At 35.4% G+C, this 13,810-nt stretch overlaps 1 protein-coding gene across 1 annotated transcript in view; it reads left to right on the top strand.

Moving 5' to 3' along the window:
- The first annotated feature begins 11,485 nt into the window (after positions 1 to 11,485).
- Positions 11,486 to 13,810, top strand: part of LOC129807120 (uncharacterized) — a 443,550-nt gene continuing 441,225 nt past the window's right edge. Inside the window, exon 1 of the mRNA XM_055856165.1 lies at positions 11,486 to 11,842. The gene's annotated coding sequence lies outside the window, so the exon portion shown is untranslated. The remainder of the gene's footprint in view (positions 11,843 to 13,810) is intronic.

The following is a 13,810-nucleotide window of genomic DNA, read 5'->3' as shown; positions in this document are numbered from 1 at the left end:
TATGCTCGGCTATTCTTTCTTCCTCTTCTGATTTCATCCCCTTCTGAATTATATACGAGCTTCGGTGTACGCAGAAATTAACACACAATGCAAGATAAATTTTTATTTCAACTATTTTGGATGGTTAATTTTACAATGCATATTGCTTTTTTTCAGCCATTTAAAGCAATTTTCCATAAGCTTCAAATAAGTAGATTTATTCAAACTTTACTTTTTATCCAATGCTTCTTCCTATTGCTAACTTTATGCACTATTCAGCTGTTAAATGGGATTCTTTCTCTTTTCTATTAATGATCGTTTCAGTGAAGATGTTATATTGATTGTGCCAATAACATTCAATGTTAAAGTTAAAAATAAATTTGTTGAGAACAGTAAAAAAAAAGTTGTGGCTGATGGACGTTTCCTTTATAAAAGTACTGAAGAGACAATGAAAAATGTTTTATCCGGTTCGAAGGACCAAAATGATACCAATTTTTTTATTCCAATTTTCCTATAATAATATAATGGTGTAGAACCCTTGATTGAATACTACACTTACTCGAAATTCTTACTCGAAAGCCAATCTTTTTTTTCTCTTACGCCGTCTACACATTAGGAGCATTTCTTTTAATGTTTTTTTATAAAGAAAATTTCTTCTCTTATTGTAGGCAGAAACGTCAAAATTTATTTAAAAGGTCATTTTTGACAAAAATTGCTGCTTTTTAGATGTCATTAGATTTAATAAGACTGTCTTTACTCCTAATATCGTTGATGTTCGAAAAAATCAAATTGAACTTCAAATGTTGAAACTTAATTTTGGATTAGAATTTGTGGCAAGATTTTAAAGAATTTGCTTTAGGGTTATGCCGGTTATACAGGAGTTTCTAAAATGACATCCTGATCTTGTCACAACAAAATGAACATTTCCATTGTTGTTACTCGATACACATCGAAATTCGAACATAAAAACAGACGGAAAAGAAGGAATGTACAATTTGATTTCTTGAAACTTTCCTGATCGGAAAGGTGTGCGCCGGAAGGATAAAAGATTTAGTTCGGTATGAAATAAAGTTAAATCATTACAAGAATGGGTCTAAATTTTAAGGTAGAGTCTTTCAAATCTAACTATCTTAATTTTGATTGATGGTTTAATTCAAAATGTTAAATGTGAGATTATGTCAAAAAATTCGAGTTATGGATTATTGGTAATAATATTTATATGCTGCTTTTAGAAAAAAAAGATATTGCAAAGCGTCCCAGCTTTGCAGAATGCTCGAACTCACGAGATAGAGCTTTCCGTAAATTAGGTTTTCACATGGTTTTTTGGTCTTACGCATGGTCTTACTGATCTACTAGAGATCAAATTGCTTCATAAATCACAAAAGCAAATTCAAATTAAAAATTGGTAAGGAAATGATCATTTTAGAATTATTATTAATCATTTCGAGACGTCGAGGCCGAAAATTAAGTTTGTCTTGCCCATAAACGGGCCACGTCAATGGCAAGCGGACTTGCCGATATCAAATCACCTGCACCGCATCAGGCAGGGGACAACGGACAAACACCTGTAAGCCCAGATGGGGCTCACCTAAATAGAAGAATACAAACTTAGAGGGAAATTGGAGAACTGAAGGTGCCACCCATTTTTCACTTCATGAGAGTGAACCGTCCACGGCGACTGATGCTCACTCACTGAAGACTGAGGACATTTACCTAACAGTAAGAGCCCCAAAGCAACCTTTCAGCACCCATGAGGATGGTAGGGGTTGGGCGTGTCAAAGGAATAAAGGATTAGGATTGGTGGGTTGTGGCCGTCGACTGGGTTGACATGTTTCGAATAGGCCACACGCTCTACAATTCGGCCAATCCTGACAAAGCTGCCGTCCCTTGGCAGCGTGGTGAATGGTAGGAGCCCCAGGCCAGGACCGTATGCTACCAACCTGCTCCTTTAGCCCAGAGCACCACAACACCTAGGAATCCAGTATACCAGGAAGGCGAATTAACCTTTAAGTTCCGTGTTACATAGAGCGCTCGAATCCACTTATCACCATGAATCGAATGATTAAGCAAGCTTAATCCCACAGTCCTATTAACTACTAGGCGCTGTGACCTGGTCTGCCACCGACCAGAAATGGAGGCCCCGCGAGAAGCTACAACATGGGAACGTGTTATAGCTACTCACTTCATTTGTAGGGGTGACACTCCCCGGACTCAATGATTGAGAAAGTGCCCGTGAGAAGCGCGAGCCAACAGAGTAGCTGTTTGGGCAAATCACATTCTTTGACGTGGGCATTCTAGAGATTTGGAGATCGCCTAAAATACCCGTGAAGAGCCAAAAACCCACAGCACCTGTTGGAGCCAATCACTGCATTAGGAGTGGACACTTCCTCACATCACTGGCCGAAAACCCACAGCCACGTAGGTCAAGCTAGTCTCGTTCCTCAATGCGCATTCCTCACACAGTACCCCTGTGTATATGGACATCTTGTCCTTTCCTGTGGCATTTTCCCAATCACTAAGTTTCTGTGATTGACTTCCTCAAAAACATCTGCAACGCTAACTTATCCGTCAACTGTCCTTTAACAATTACTTTCACAGAGCTCTGTTGTTTTGGTATTGTTGTCTGCATATTCATGGCAATTCCTTTTGGATCATGATCATGACGTTGACCTCAGTTCAGTTTTATCACTTTGATTACTCCTCCAATATCAAATTCCTCGGTGGTATTCTGACTGAATTTCCTTTGATCCAACCAGAAGTATCCATGTAGAAGCCTGCCAATAGTGTGACCTATTGGGAGCATTACGTCTTTGAAGTGAACAACTTCAGTGATTTCTATTCACAAACTCTTTGTCGCGATTATCTTCAGCATCCAGAATACTACTGCCCCATGCCTTTGTACCCCGTGAAACTCCTGTCGCATATTAACTTGACATTTTCAGTCTTTAGTGTAGTCGACTCCTTCGTTGAATCTCTTCTGTTGTAGTTCAATTCTCTGATAAGAATCCTTTAACGGTCCTACTGGTTATATTTCTGTTGTCTTGCATTCAAATTAGATGTCATCCGTGTAGTAGAAGTTCGCTGTAGTGTAGAATGTGCGCTCTGTCGAATACTGCTCCTGTTGGTTTCCAATGTGAAGTCTTCTTTTCCTCCCTCTGGAACAAACTCGGTGTATTCGGCGCTTTCGGTCCCTGTTCCCTAACTTTGGGATGTAGTGATTGTATGCATCACACTCCTGGCCAGATTCTGTCCGCTTTGTTGTAATTGGATCGTACCTCTGGACCTAGGAATCTGATCATACCACTATCCCATGATTACTGTTTTCATCATGTGATACATTTACCGACCGTGTGTTTTAGAGTTTATAAAGTATCGCTCCTATTCTCCGAATATACCCCTAAATACCGTGTCCTACTTATAATAATATATAGCCTGTCATTGATGAGTTGAGTTTTATTGTCCCTTTGCTCGGATAAAACCCGTTGACTCCAGCCTTTCTGTACTCCTGCCATTCTGTTTTTCTTCTAGTATTTCACGAAATACGTTTCATTTATATTCGTTTATTCCTTTCATACATTACAGTCGAATCTTGTAAGAGTCCCCTGTACTATTTTTTTTCATACATAAACACTGTTGAAGATTCCATTATTTTCTTGATGCCGTTCCCTTAGGTCCAGAGCACAATAACCCCCGTCCTGCAAACATGCCTTCGAAATCTCATATGAAAGTAAGAGGGATTAACATATCTAGATCTCACTCATTCTCATTGAAACATCAAAAGCACACCTACAAAACAAAAACTATTGTGCGTTGCGAATTACTCTACTATAATGTTGGCTTTAGACTTCCTACTGCACACGTTGTTGTATTTGGTTCATGTCTAACTCGATTATGATCTTGTTTGTGCTATGTTTATATTCACAATACGACGTTGTCCAAAAATTTTCATAATTACACTTCTGTCCGTATAATGTCATCTATCTCTTGTTATAGTAACGACTGTTATCACTTCGTACAACATCTTCCTTAAAACCTCATCGTATGTGTGAAACCCTTACACACAGCATACTATTTCTTCATACTCCTATTAGATTCCATACAATTTGTTTATTTCATACACAACGCCATCTATTTGCGAATCCGTGCGATACAACTTTCAACTCAAAGTTTTGAATATTTCAACCGTCAACCTAAATGAATATGTTGTCCTACTTTCTACCTGTGCACTTTCGACAGCAGAAAAAGGTTTTTCCCTCATTATCCCGTGATCCTAAAAATGTGTACCTTTAATATGATTCGATTTCTGAATACTAAAAATATTGATCCCATAAAGTGTAATACAATATCACTGATTCACAGATTTGAAATTCTTAACACCGAATCCTGCATTAACGCGTTTATTTTGAACTAGACTTTACTTTCCTTTCTTTACTTTAAGTTGAATTACAACATGCGATAGACGTCGGGATTCTCTTTACATTAACTGTTTTACTTGATATCCCCGAGATACTGTAAAAGTCCTTTGACTATTTTACAACCGACCATCAAAAATAACCTTCTTTTCCTTCAAGATCTGTCTAATTTAATGAATCCTCAGATGCCGCAATAAATGCTTTGATGCTAGATTGCTTACACATCATATTGATATATTCTTAGATAACTCCCAAAATTTTCGGATTTCTTTAACATTTAACCCATCCGCATCTATCACATATTATATCTCTCGAAACCTAGATTATCCTAGATAAACCATTTCTGTACAATTGACATACGCATATCTTTTCCGGAAAAGAATTTCTGGTTACTTTATTATCTTGCATAACACGGTAAGCATAACCCGACGGTGGTAGAAATACGTTTCCTAGTTTTTCTCCAGCTTCGTGGAAGGTCATGCATATTTTCTACATGATCACCCTGATCACCTCTTTGTCTCTCTTCATATAAAATCCAGGAAAACTTCCTTTTCATGTAATTTCACGATTCCATATAAACAAATAATGATTGACAGAATTCAAAACGAAGAATTCAACTCAGTGACTGCTTTGACATCCACACATTAGAGAAGTTATATCTAGGTTTTTCATTATTGAAGAAATTTTGACAATTTTCCCTGGTGTCAACAAAAATACTTCCATATGGCAAAAATCGACGACCATTTATTATAGTGTGTAGTGGCCATTAATGTTCCGAATGACAGCGTGTTCCTATTATTACCCATTAGATAATTCCTTCTCTCGCAATAATCATCTATCAGTCTCTAAGGAGTCACTTCCAAAATACGATCAGTCCATCTGTAGTATCTCCATATATCGCCTGAACGAATTACGATCTTCTGTTGATGTAGATGGTTCGAAAAAGCCTTTCCCAATAAATAAACTACTATATTTTCTGCGCGAGTGTTGCACAACTGAAGTAAATTTCTATTCCGCAAATGTTTTCTAAAATAAACGTCGATATGGTTACGTGTGATTATATTCCCTATCGTACTCAACCTAGATCTATACGCGATTTAGTGTCTTTATGTTACGTAGCCCTGTATTCCCGTATGTATTAAGAATTCTAAAGAGACTATACTAATCTTAAGACTTTTTCAAAATATTATCTAATTGTTACTGAATTCGACTTATATAACCGTGAATTTCCCGTCTTATTTATCTATCATATATCTGTCATCTAAAATCCGCTTCCTTAAAGTTTGAGTTACCCCTTTTATTCCAAAATATTCCTTTTTGATTGAGATCAGATTTAAGAGCATGTAGTTGGGAAAGTTTTCAAGTTTCCCTCGGCATGGCGTCACGACATAATGTTCTTTCGAAGATCCTTCGTTTTGTCCAACATCCGATGCATATTGAACAATTTGTGAAGAGTATGGTATGCCGCTGTGTACATTCTAAAAGCATTACGCATATCTATTTATGAGGGTTTTATTGCAAGGGATAAGTTTTCAACCCGAGTATCTGACCATCTCGGAAATCCCAAGACCCGCCTAATGAGTGGTACATATTGTAAAATTGAAAAAACCTTTCTGTAATAATTGCAATGCTGCCGACATGTCTATTTGAAAAAAATCCCAAATTCTCTTGAGAGGTTTTGAACTAATGAGTCCCTGCAATATGTTCGGGTTTCCCTAATTTGCTTATCGATCCTTTTGCATTTATTTTATGATCCCTGAATGAGGTGTTGTTTTTTCGCCCCTTAACCCAGACGCATTTCTTTTTGGGTCTAAGCAATTGAAAAACTCATTTAGACCATTTCCTCTAACGCATCCTTTCAATATAACATTAAGTTTGCCGACGTGTCGGGTCTCTTTGTCTGCAAAAATATTTCAATATTTTATAGCCCCTATCGTAAACCTAAGTTTGTACCCTTCTCTACCAGCATTTATTTTGGGTTATTTCCATACTTTCGAAAATGGATTACTCATCTTTATCATTTTCTCTCCTTTCTTCTTATATTTCAACATTATCATTATGAATTCCAATTTTTAATATTTTAATATGTCCTTCAATTCCGTGACCGCATTAATGTTCGTTAAGCATATGTGATATTGATCCTTGATCGCGTGAACTTTCTGAAGATACGTATGTAATATCAAACGTCTTATCACTTATGGATATCAATATAAACCTCTGAAATTTATAATTGCGGTTCATCTTCGCTTTCAAATGTGTCCTACTCTTCAACTTATGTTGCTTATACAACTGAAATTATGGTTTCTCCTAAGATCAAGTCTTTACGAATTCTTCCAAATTCCCAATTTTGATTCAATTTACAACTGCAATGGAAAATCTCATTCACACACACTTTCGAGGGCCCTCTATCACACATCAATCTCACAGATCATTCATTGACACAGCTTCTATGTTCCATTTGCAATAATTCTATGTCTCATCCGAAATGTTATAATCTTATTGCTAGATGAAATTTTTGCTTTTCATTGACCTCTTAAATCTTACGATATTTATTCGTCATCGACAGAGTGTTAAGTATGTGATCGCCATGAAAAGATTATTTGCTAATGTTCCGAAGAGTACTTTTGCTCAATTAATATTTTAATTTAACCTACGTAATCCTACGAAATCACTTCCTTGCATACGGCCCTACAGACTTCTAAGTTATCTTGCTAACGTCTTCTGATCTCGATCATTAATTTACTGAGTTGCGCACTAAACGTTATTCTTGGTAAATCCTGAAAAACTCGCGTTAGATCTATTAAAATAGTTGTCTCAAATGTAGATTAATACCTTTTCTATTAAATTGAATTCACTATGTATTTCCGTAAAGATGTGGTCATGGGACGTGAAAACAATTATCTATCAAAATGGGACTAATAGTGATTTTGAAGACTATAACACAGATGCAACTAAATAATGAAGTTATCGAGGACTTGTATCCGAAATTATCACTAACGAACTTTTCATTTGTGGTCATGATTTAGATTTAGATCCATAGTAAATTTAAAACACATTCAAGATGATATTTATAATTTTTAGTTATCGTTTGCACAAATTTCCCAGCAAATCATCCCTCACTTTTCCTTTGATGATAACACGTCAAATATTTGATTGATATTATATATACTTCTATGAAATTGGCACTCATTATATCTGTAGCTACGATTGCTCAATATAAATAACTTTTTCTAGAAATTTAATTGGAATGGACTTATCTGAAAATCTTTCTCCGATGATCTCTCTGTACTAAGACCTCCATCCTCACAATTACTTTCTTGAAGAATTCCTCGCTCTTATCTTAAGGCTCCACAATCTCCTGGCTCCACAATACGATGTCTCCTCCGCGTTGGCTTAGTGATCCCGCATGGACTCCCCAGTCATCTGCAGACTTTCCTCGACAGGAATGCTCCATCTTATCTTCTTTGTTCTCGTAGTATCACTGAACTTTACACATCTCGACCACAATGCAAGATTAATTAAAGTCTCAACACAACAACTACAACAATTAATTCAACTGTTCTTTTCGCGATCCACTTTTGGGGAATGGGGATCCCACTTCTGAATTTGTAAGCCCAGATGGGGCTCACCTAAATAGAAGAATACAAACTTAGAGGGAAATTGGAGAACTGAAGGTGCCACCCATTTTTCACTTCATGAGAGTGAACCGTCCACGGCGACTGATGCTCACTCACTGAAGACTGAGGACATTTACCTAACAGTAAGAGCCCCAAAGCAACCTTTCAGCACCCATGAGGATGGTAGGGGTTGGGCGTGTCAAAGGAATAAAGGATTAGGATTGGTGGGTTGTGGCCGTCGACTGGGTTGACATGTTTCGAATAGGCCACACGCTCTACACACCTAAGTGGGGGGTGGTTTGAATCACCCCACAGTCACATATCACATTCGAAGAAAGCTGAAAGCCTATCGCTATCTATTGTTTCTCGAGCGCGCTACACCGCTCCTTAAATGATTGAGAGACTTCCATGTCTTCCACCAGTTTAGGTCACCACCAGGAGGGAGACCTTCCCTTAATTCGACAAAATCTAGTGGAAACACTTCCTTCTACAGATTGAGTCTAACTTCTTCCGGACATTTGTCAAGTAGTGTGACAGAGTGAAAAACGCTCCTGCGAGACTTCAGCCTTGCTCTTGGTTTTTTGTGACCATGGAGAAGATGCTTCGGTTCAGAAAGAACCTTGGACATCTCTCTACTTGAGATGATTTGTCTCCTCACCCGTCGTGGGGCAATTCCTGCTAAGGGATAGAGTTTGTCCACCCGACAGCTTTTTAAGGATCCTATTATACTTCGAAAAATGTATCTGATGTATTTGTATACCTATTATCTTCAGTTTCTTCCGGTGTTCGTCAGAGGATTGTCTTCTTCTCAGCAGAGAAAGCAGCAGATAGAGAAAAATTAAATTAAATTAAATTAAATTCAAAGTAAAAGTGTCCAAAAAATTCCCTCTTCAAAGAAGAAAGTAAGATTTAGTGGCTATGTGTAGTGTTAAGAGGACGAAAGACGATTCCAAATCATTTAAAAGATTTTAATTGAGTAAGTAGGAGAGGTTGTAAAAATTGCCCCAAAGAAAATTATCTAAAATAATAAAACCCATACCGAGGGTCGAAAGCTTTGGAGAAAATTGAGTCTTTTTGGTTTTGAGAAGAAGACAATACTCTGACGAACACCGGAAGAAACTGAAGATAATATACATCCTATTATAATACGGGCGCTATCGTTAAGAGCGACGTCAACTTGCTTAGCGTGCGTAGCAGAGCTGCGTACTCTGCTACGGAGAAAGATAGGGCAAGTGCAGAGGTACGCATCAATTTTGGCTGAGCTCCCCTACTTACATTGTTCTTGATATTACTGCTGCGGGTCTTGTAGTTATGTGAGAGTTTGATCAATGCGTGCAAAGTTCTAAATAATTCTAAATTAACAATCAATTGCTTAAATTTGATTTTTGACTGCTCATAATCCAGTCCCATTAACCCTATAAGGAGATTAGAACACCGGTGTCCGAGAAAAATTCTACGGTCTTCTAAAATTATGTTTTTCTCTAAAAATTCTGACAAAGTATTTCTTTTGACTCCAATTTTTGACCCTCTTGTCCTTAAAGAATTAATAATCCTCAAAGTACTTTATAATTTATAATTTATAAAATTACTAAATTATTGCTCTAGGTTAGTAACTGAAGAGCTTAAGGCGCTGGCACACCTTTTCAATTGAGTGAAATTCAATCGATTGAAATTCTACCTCTTACTCTTTCAAACTTAAATTTAGATGTGGCTGTCTCTTTCTGCCAAATGAAAATTGAAATTTCAATTTCATTTTCAATTCTGACAAAAAGAGACAACAATATCTGATTTTAAATTTGAAAGAGTAAGAGGTAAAATTTCAATCGTTTGAATTTACCTCAATTGAAAAGGTGTGCCAGCGCCATCACAATATAAATTGTTTTTTTTTCAGAATTCCGCGTTATCGTGACTTTCAAATTTTACGTTAAGAGTGAAGGTGGGGCAGTTTCAAGCAATACAAGTAGGGGAGACGGGGGCAAAACTTGTCAAAATTCTTTCAAGAGCTCTGAGAAAACTTAAACGTTTTTTAATGAGCATATCCTTATAGGAAATTTACTGCTCTACAACATTGAAGAAGATTATTTTCCTCTATCTCGAAAGAAATATGATTTTCGAATCATTTTCTAAAAGTCGATATTGAGCCTAAACAGAAGTAGATTTTAATTCTCCAATAGTGTCTTGGATAAAAGGTAAATGGAACTCTATTTGCACAAAAAGTCGTCGAAGTTCGAAGAATTCAAGTTCAATTTCGAATTTTTATACTAAATTTTCGAACAAGGTAGGGAAAATTTATCAAATATCACACTAAAAAGCTGAGAAAAGAGTTACTCAGTGATTATGGAGTGATTTAATACTGGGGCAAGAATAGTAAACGTCGTTGTTCTGTTTTTTCCCTCACAATAATGTGAAGCACTTCGAAATTCGAACAGGATGTAACTTCCTCCACCTTGCGAAAGTATTAAGAAGTAAGAAAGTCTCTTTTTTGGATCTTTTTTCAAGATCTACTTCTGTACGGAAAGATTGGGGAGATTCTCAAAACTGCTGGGGCAAATTTTGTCAGTCTTCGGATAATTTGTGACGTTTTACTCTCGCAAACGTTAAAAATATCAAATAGACATATTTTTATAGGAAATTTATTCCTCTACAACTTTGTCGAAGATAATTTTTATCTATCTTAACGAGAAATGTGCCTAAATTGAGCTAATTAGTATTGATATTTTCTGTAAGCCAAATATTCCAAAAATAGGGCTCAAAATTTCATTATTTTTTTTATTTTACATAATCTATCCTCGAATCTCTTGAAACTTTGTAAGTTTAAGAAGGTTCATGAAGGTTATCTATAATAAAAATTTCAAGCCTCAGTCTTTTTTATTTTAGAAAATAGTGAATATTGAAATTTTCGTTTTGACAAATTTTGCCCCAGTCTCCCCTATTTTTCAAGACCTTTGTCTATGAAGTAAATTTAAGCTAACCTATTCCAGGTAGTTTCCCTCTCTTGGTTTATTGACAACATTGGTGATTTAACACAGTTTGATTTAATATTTCAACTTTATTAAAAGCTGTAGAAATAGTTATGTCAGTCTATTAATCGTAAATTGGTTAGACCAGTCAAATTTGATTTGTGGTGAATATTTGAATTCTATTAATCTAATCTATATTTGAAAGTTATTATCAATATTCAACAATTGCAAAATTTTGGCCAAAGAATTTATTATGCTTATTCTTGTCATGTATAATTTATCACTGAGGTCATTTTGTGCGTTGCATAAAGCACATAACAGAACGTGAATATATAGTCTTTCCCTCAATGAGAATCCGTGAGAGTGCGAGAGAGAGAGTTTTTTCATGAGAGCTTTTGCTTCTGCTCCGTTCAACTTGGCTGATAAGGGAGAGAAAAGCTTTTCGGGTAGCTTGTGAGCGAGAAGATTAGTGAGAGACTCCCTGTGCATGAGTTGAAAAGCCTTCGGTGAGCTTTTCAGTTGATCTTTGGGTCACGGTGAAGGTGGAATCATTGGCAAATACTCGCGCGCGAGTGCATTCAAAAAGTTCGCGTGTTATCAGAACAAAAAAAAAAAGATCCGGTGAATTGATGAACTTTCCGTGCTCCTGACTTTTTTATCAGCATGGTACATGAGAGTTAAATAAATATTCGAGTAGTGGAGAGTGATTGACACACTCAATTAATGTAATTGATATATTCGTTGTGTTTTTTTTGGTTCCAATTGTTCATGGTGGAAGGGGTTAAAGGAATCTGATGGAAACATACAAATTCTACAATTAAACATATTTAATTGAGAATTTTGATGGATAGGCCCTGTGTCATGTATTAAACAGGTCAGTCAATTTACCAAATTTTTTGCACTTTTTTCCATACAGGATAAATACAGATTGTTGATTATATGCAACATACATAATAAAATGTTAATCAAAAGGATATTTTTTGTCAGTTTCAATTACACTCAACAAATGTGAATTTTCATGAGTGGGGAAAATGGAGTAAAATCGCATAAACAAATTTGTAAGATAATTAAAATTTAAGCTTATTACTTTAATTACAGTGATTTTAGAATATTATCAGCAATGTAATTCCACAAAATTCTCCTCAGACAGCTTTCATCAGAAAGTATATCGTCTTTCTCGCACTTTATACAATACTAGCATATTAAATTATTTATGTTGAGAGATATTCTCTTATGTTTCATTGTGGATGGGAGAGAGAGCATATCCGCATTGAAGAAGGCACACCGCGAAATACCACACAGAATTTTGGGATCTTTTGTGAAAACTCATAAGATTTTCAGTTCAATGAAAAGTTAAACAGCGTGAAAGAAATTCAAACTGTTATTACTTATCCGACTCCATCCATATATAGGCGCGGGAAAAGTAATAATACAGTCGAGGAAATTACTATAGGCGCGCACCATATTCTTCCACAAGAATTTTCCCAAAGTGGAAGGAGAAAGTCTGCTGAATTTTCTTTCTCTGTGATAGCACTCTTCAATTTTGGCATGTTTTTGTTCTTCGATTATTGCAAAACAAACTTCAAATTATACGGAATTATTTATTGATTTGAAGATTTAAATTCTATATATCTGTTGTTTGTTGTTTTTTTTCATCAAAGAAAATTTTAAAAAAAGTGAAAAATTTTTCAATGCTCTTTCTAGTAGAACAAAAATGAAATATTTTTTGATAAACCGTAAAATTTAAATAGATGAGAGTCTTATGGAATGTTTTAAACATAAAATAGTTTTGCTCAAAAAATTTGGCGGTGAAAGATCAGACTAAACAACTATCATACACTGAGAGTATTTAAGGTCAGAGATTAGCGTTTTTTGCATAAATTTCTGATACGGGAAAGTACTTTCCATTCGTACGTTCATGCCTTCGAATAATGTGAATTTTCTTTTAGTTTGCCCAAGAGACTTATCACACATTTCCATTAAATATCAGTTATCTTATTATCAATTTTATTGACGATTGTGTGATAATTATGTGTAAAAAAAAATAAATTTCTTGTGTAAATTTCTTAGGAAAACTAAAAAAAAATCACATTATTCGAAGGCATGAACGTTCGAATGGAAAGTACTTTCACCTATCAGAAATGTATGCAAAAAACACTAATCTCTGACCTTAAATACTCTCAGTGTATGATAGTTGTTTATACTGATCTTTCACCGCCAAATTTTTCGAGCTGAGTATTCTCAACACTCAGAAAAATAATCGAGTAAAATTTACTCGAATCGATCTTCAATTAACTCTTTTTCGTTGTGATTTTCGGTTAACTATATTTTAGAGTTGATTTTACTTCTATTTTGGCGTAATATTCAGAAGAGTTGTTTCAACTTTTTCTTTCTAAAAATAAACATGACAAAAGAGTGTATATATCTCTTTTTAAGACTGAAAATAACTCGTTTCAAGAGTTAAAAAAATCGTTTTTAGAGTTAAAATAACTCTTTCAAATCCTAAAATGAATTTGTTTTGCAATTTTATGTTTTTTTCAATTTCATAATTTTCTTTATTAATATTTTCTTGACCTCAAGTTCCCTATATTCCGAGCAAAATATCACATATAATGCACGCACATATCTTCATGAAACACTGTTTAGGTCAATTATTCCATAAATAAATACGAATCAGTGACAATTTTATAGAAATTCACCATTAAAACATTCAAATATTGACCATCGGTCGAGTCGAGGAACCGGTGTACTTGAGGACACTTTACCTTAGTTGATGAAGATGGATAAACAAGATTGAAATATTGATAATAAACGTTTAGTACTGTGTGTATTAAGGAAAAAT

Source organism: Phlebotomus papatasi, chromosome 3 (genome assembly GCF_024763615.1).
Source record: "Phlebotomus papatasi isolate M1 chromosome 3, Ppap_2.1, whole genome shotgun sequence".
Taxonomy (NCBI): Eukaryota; Metazoa; Arthropoda; class Insecta; order Diptera; family Psychodidae; genus Phlebotomus; species Phlebotomus papatasi.
This window is presented reverse-complemented; position numbering and strand designations above follow the sequence as displayed.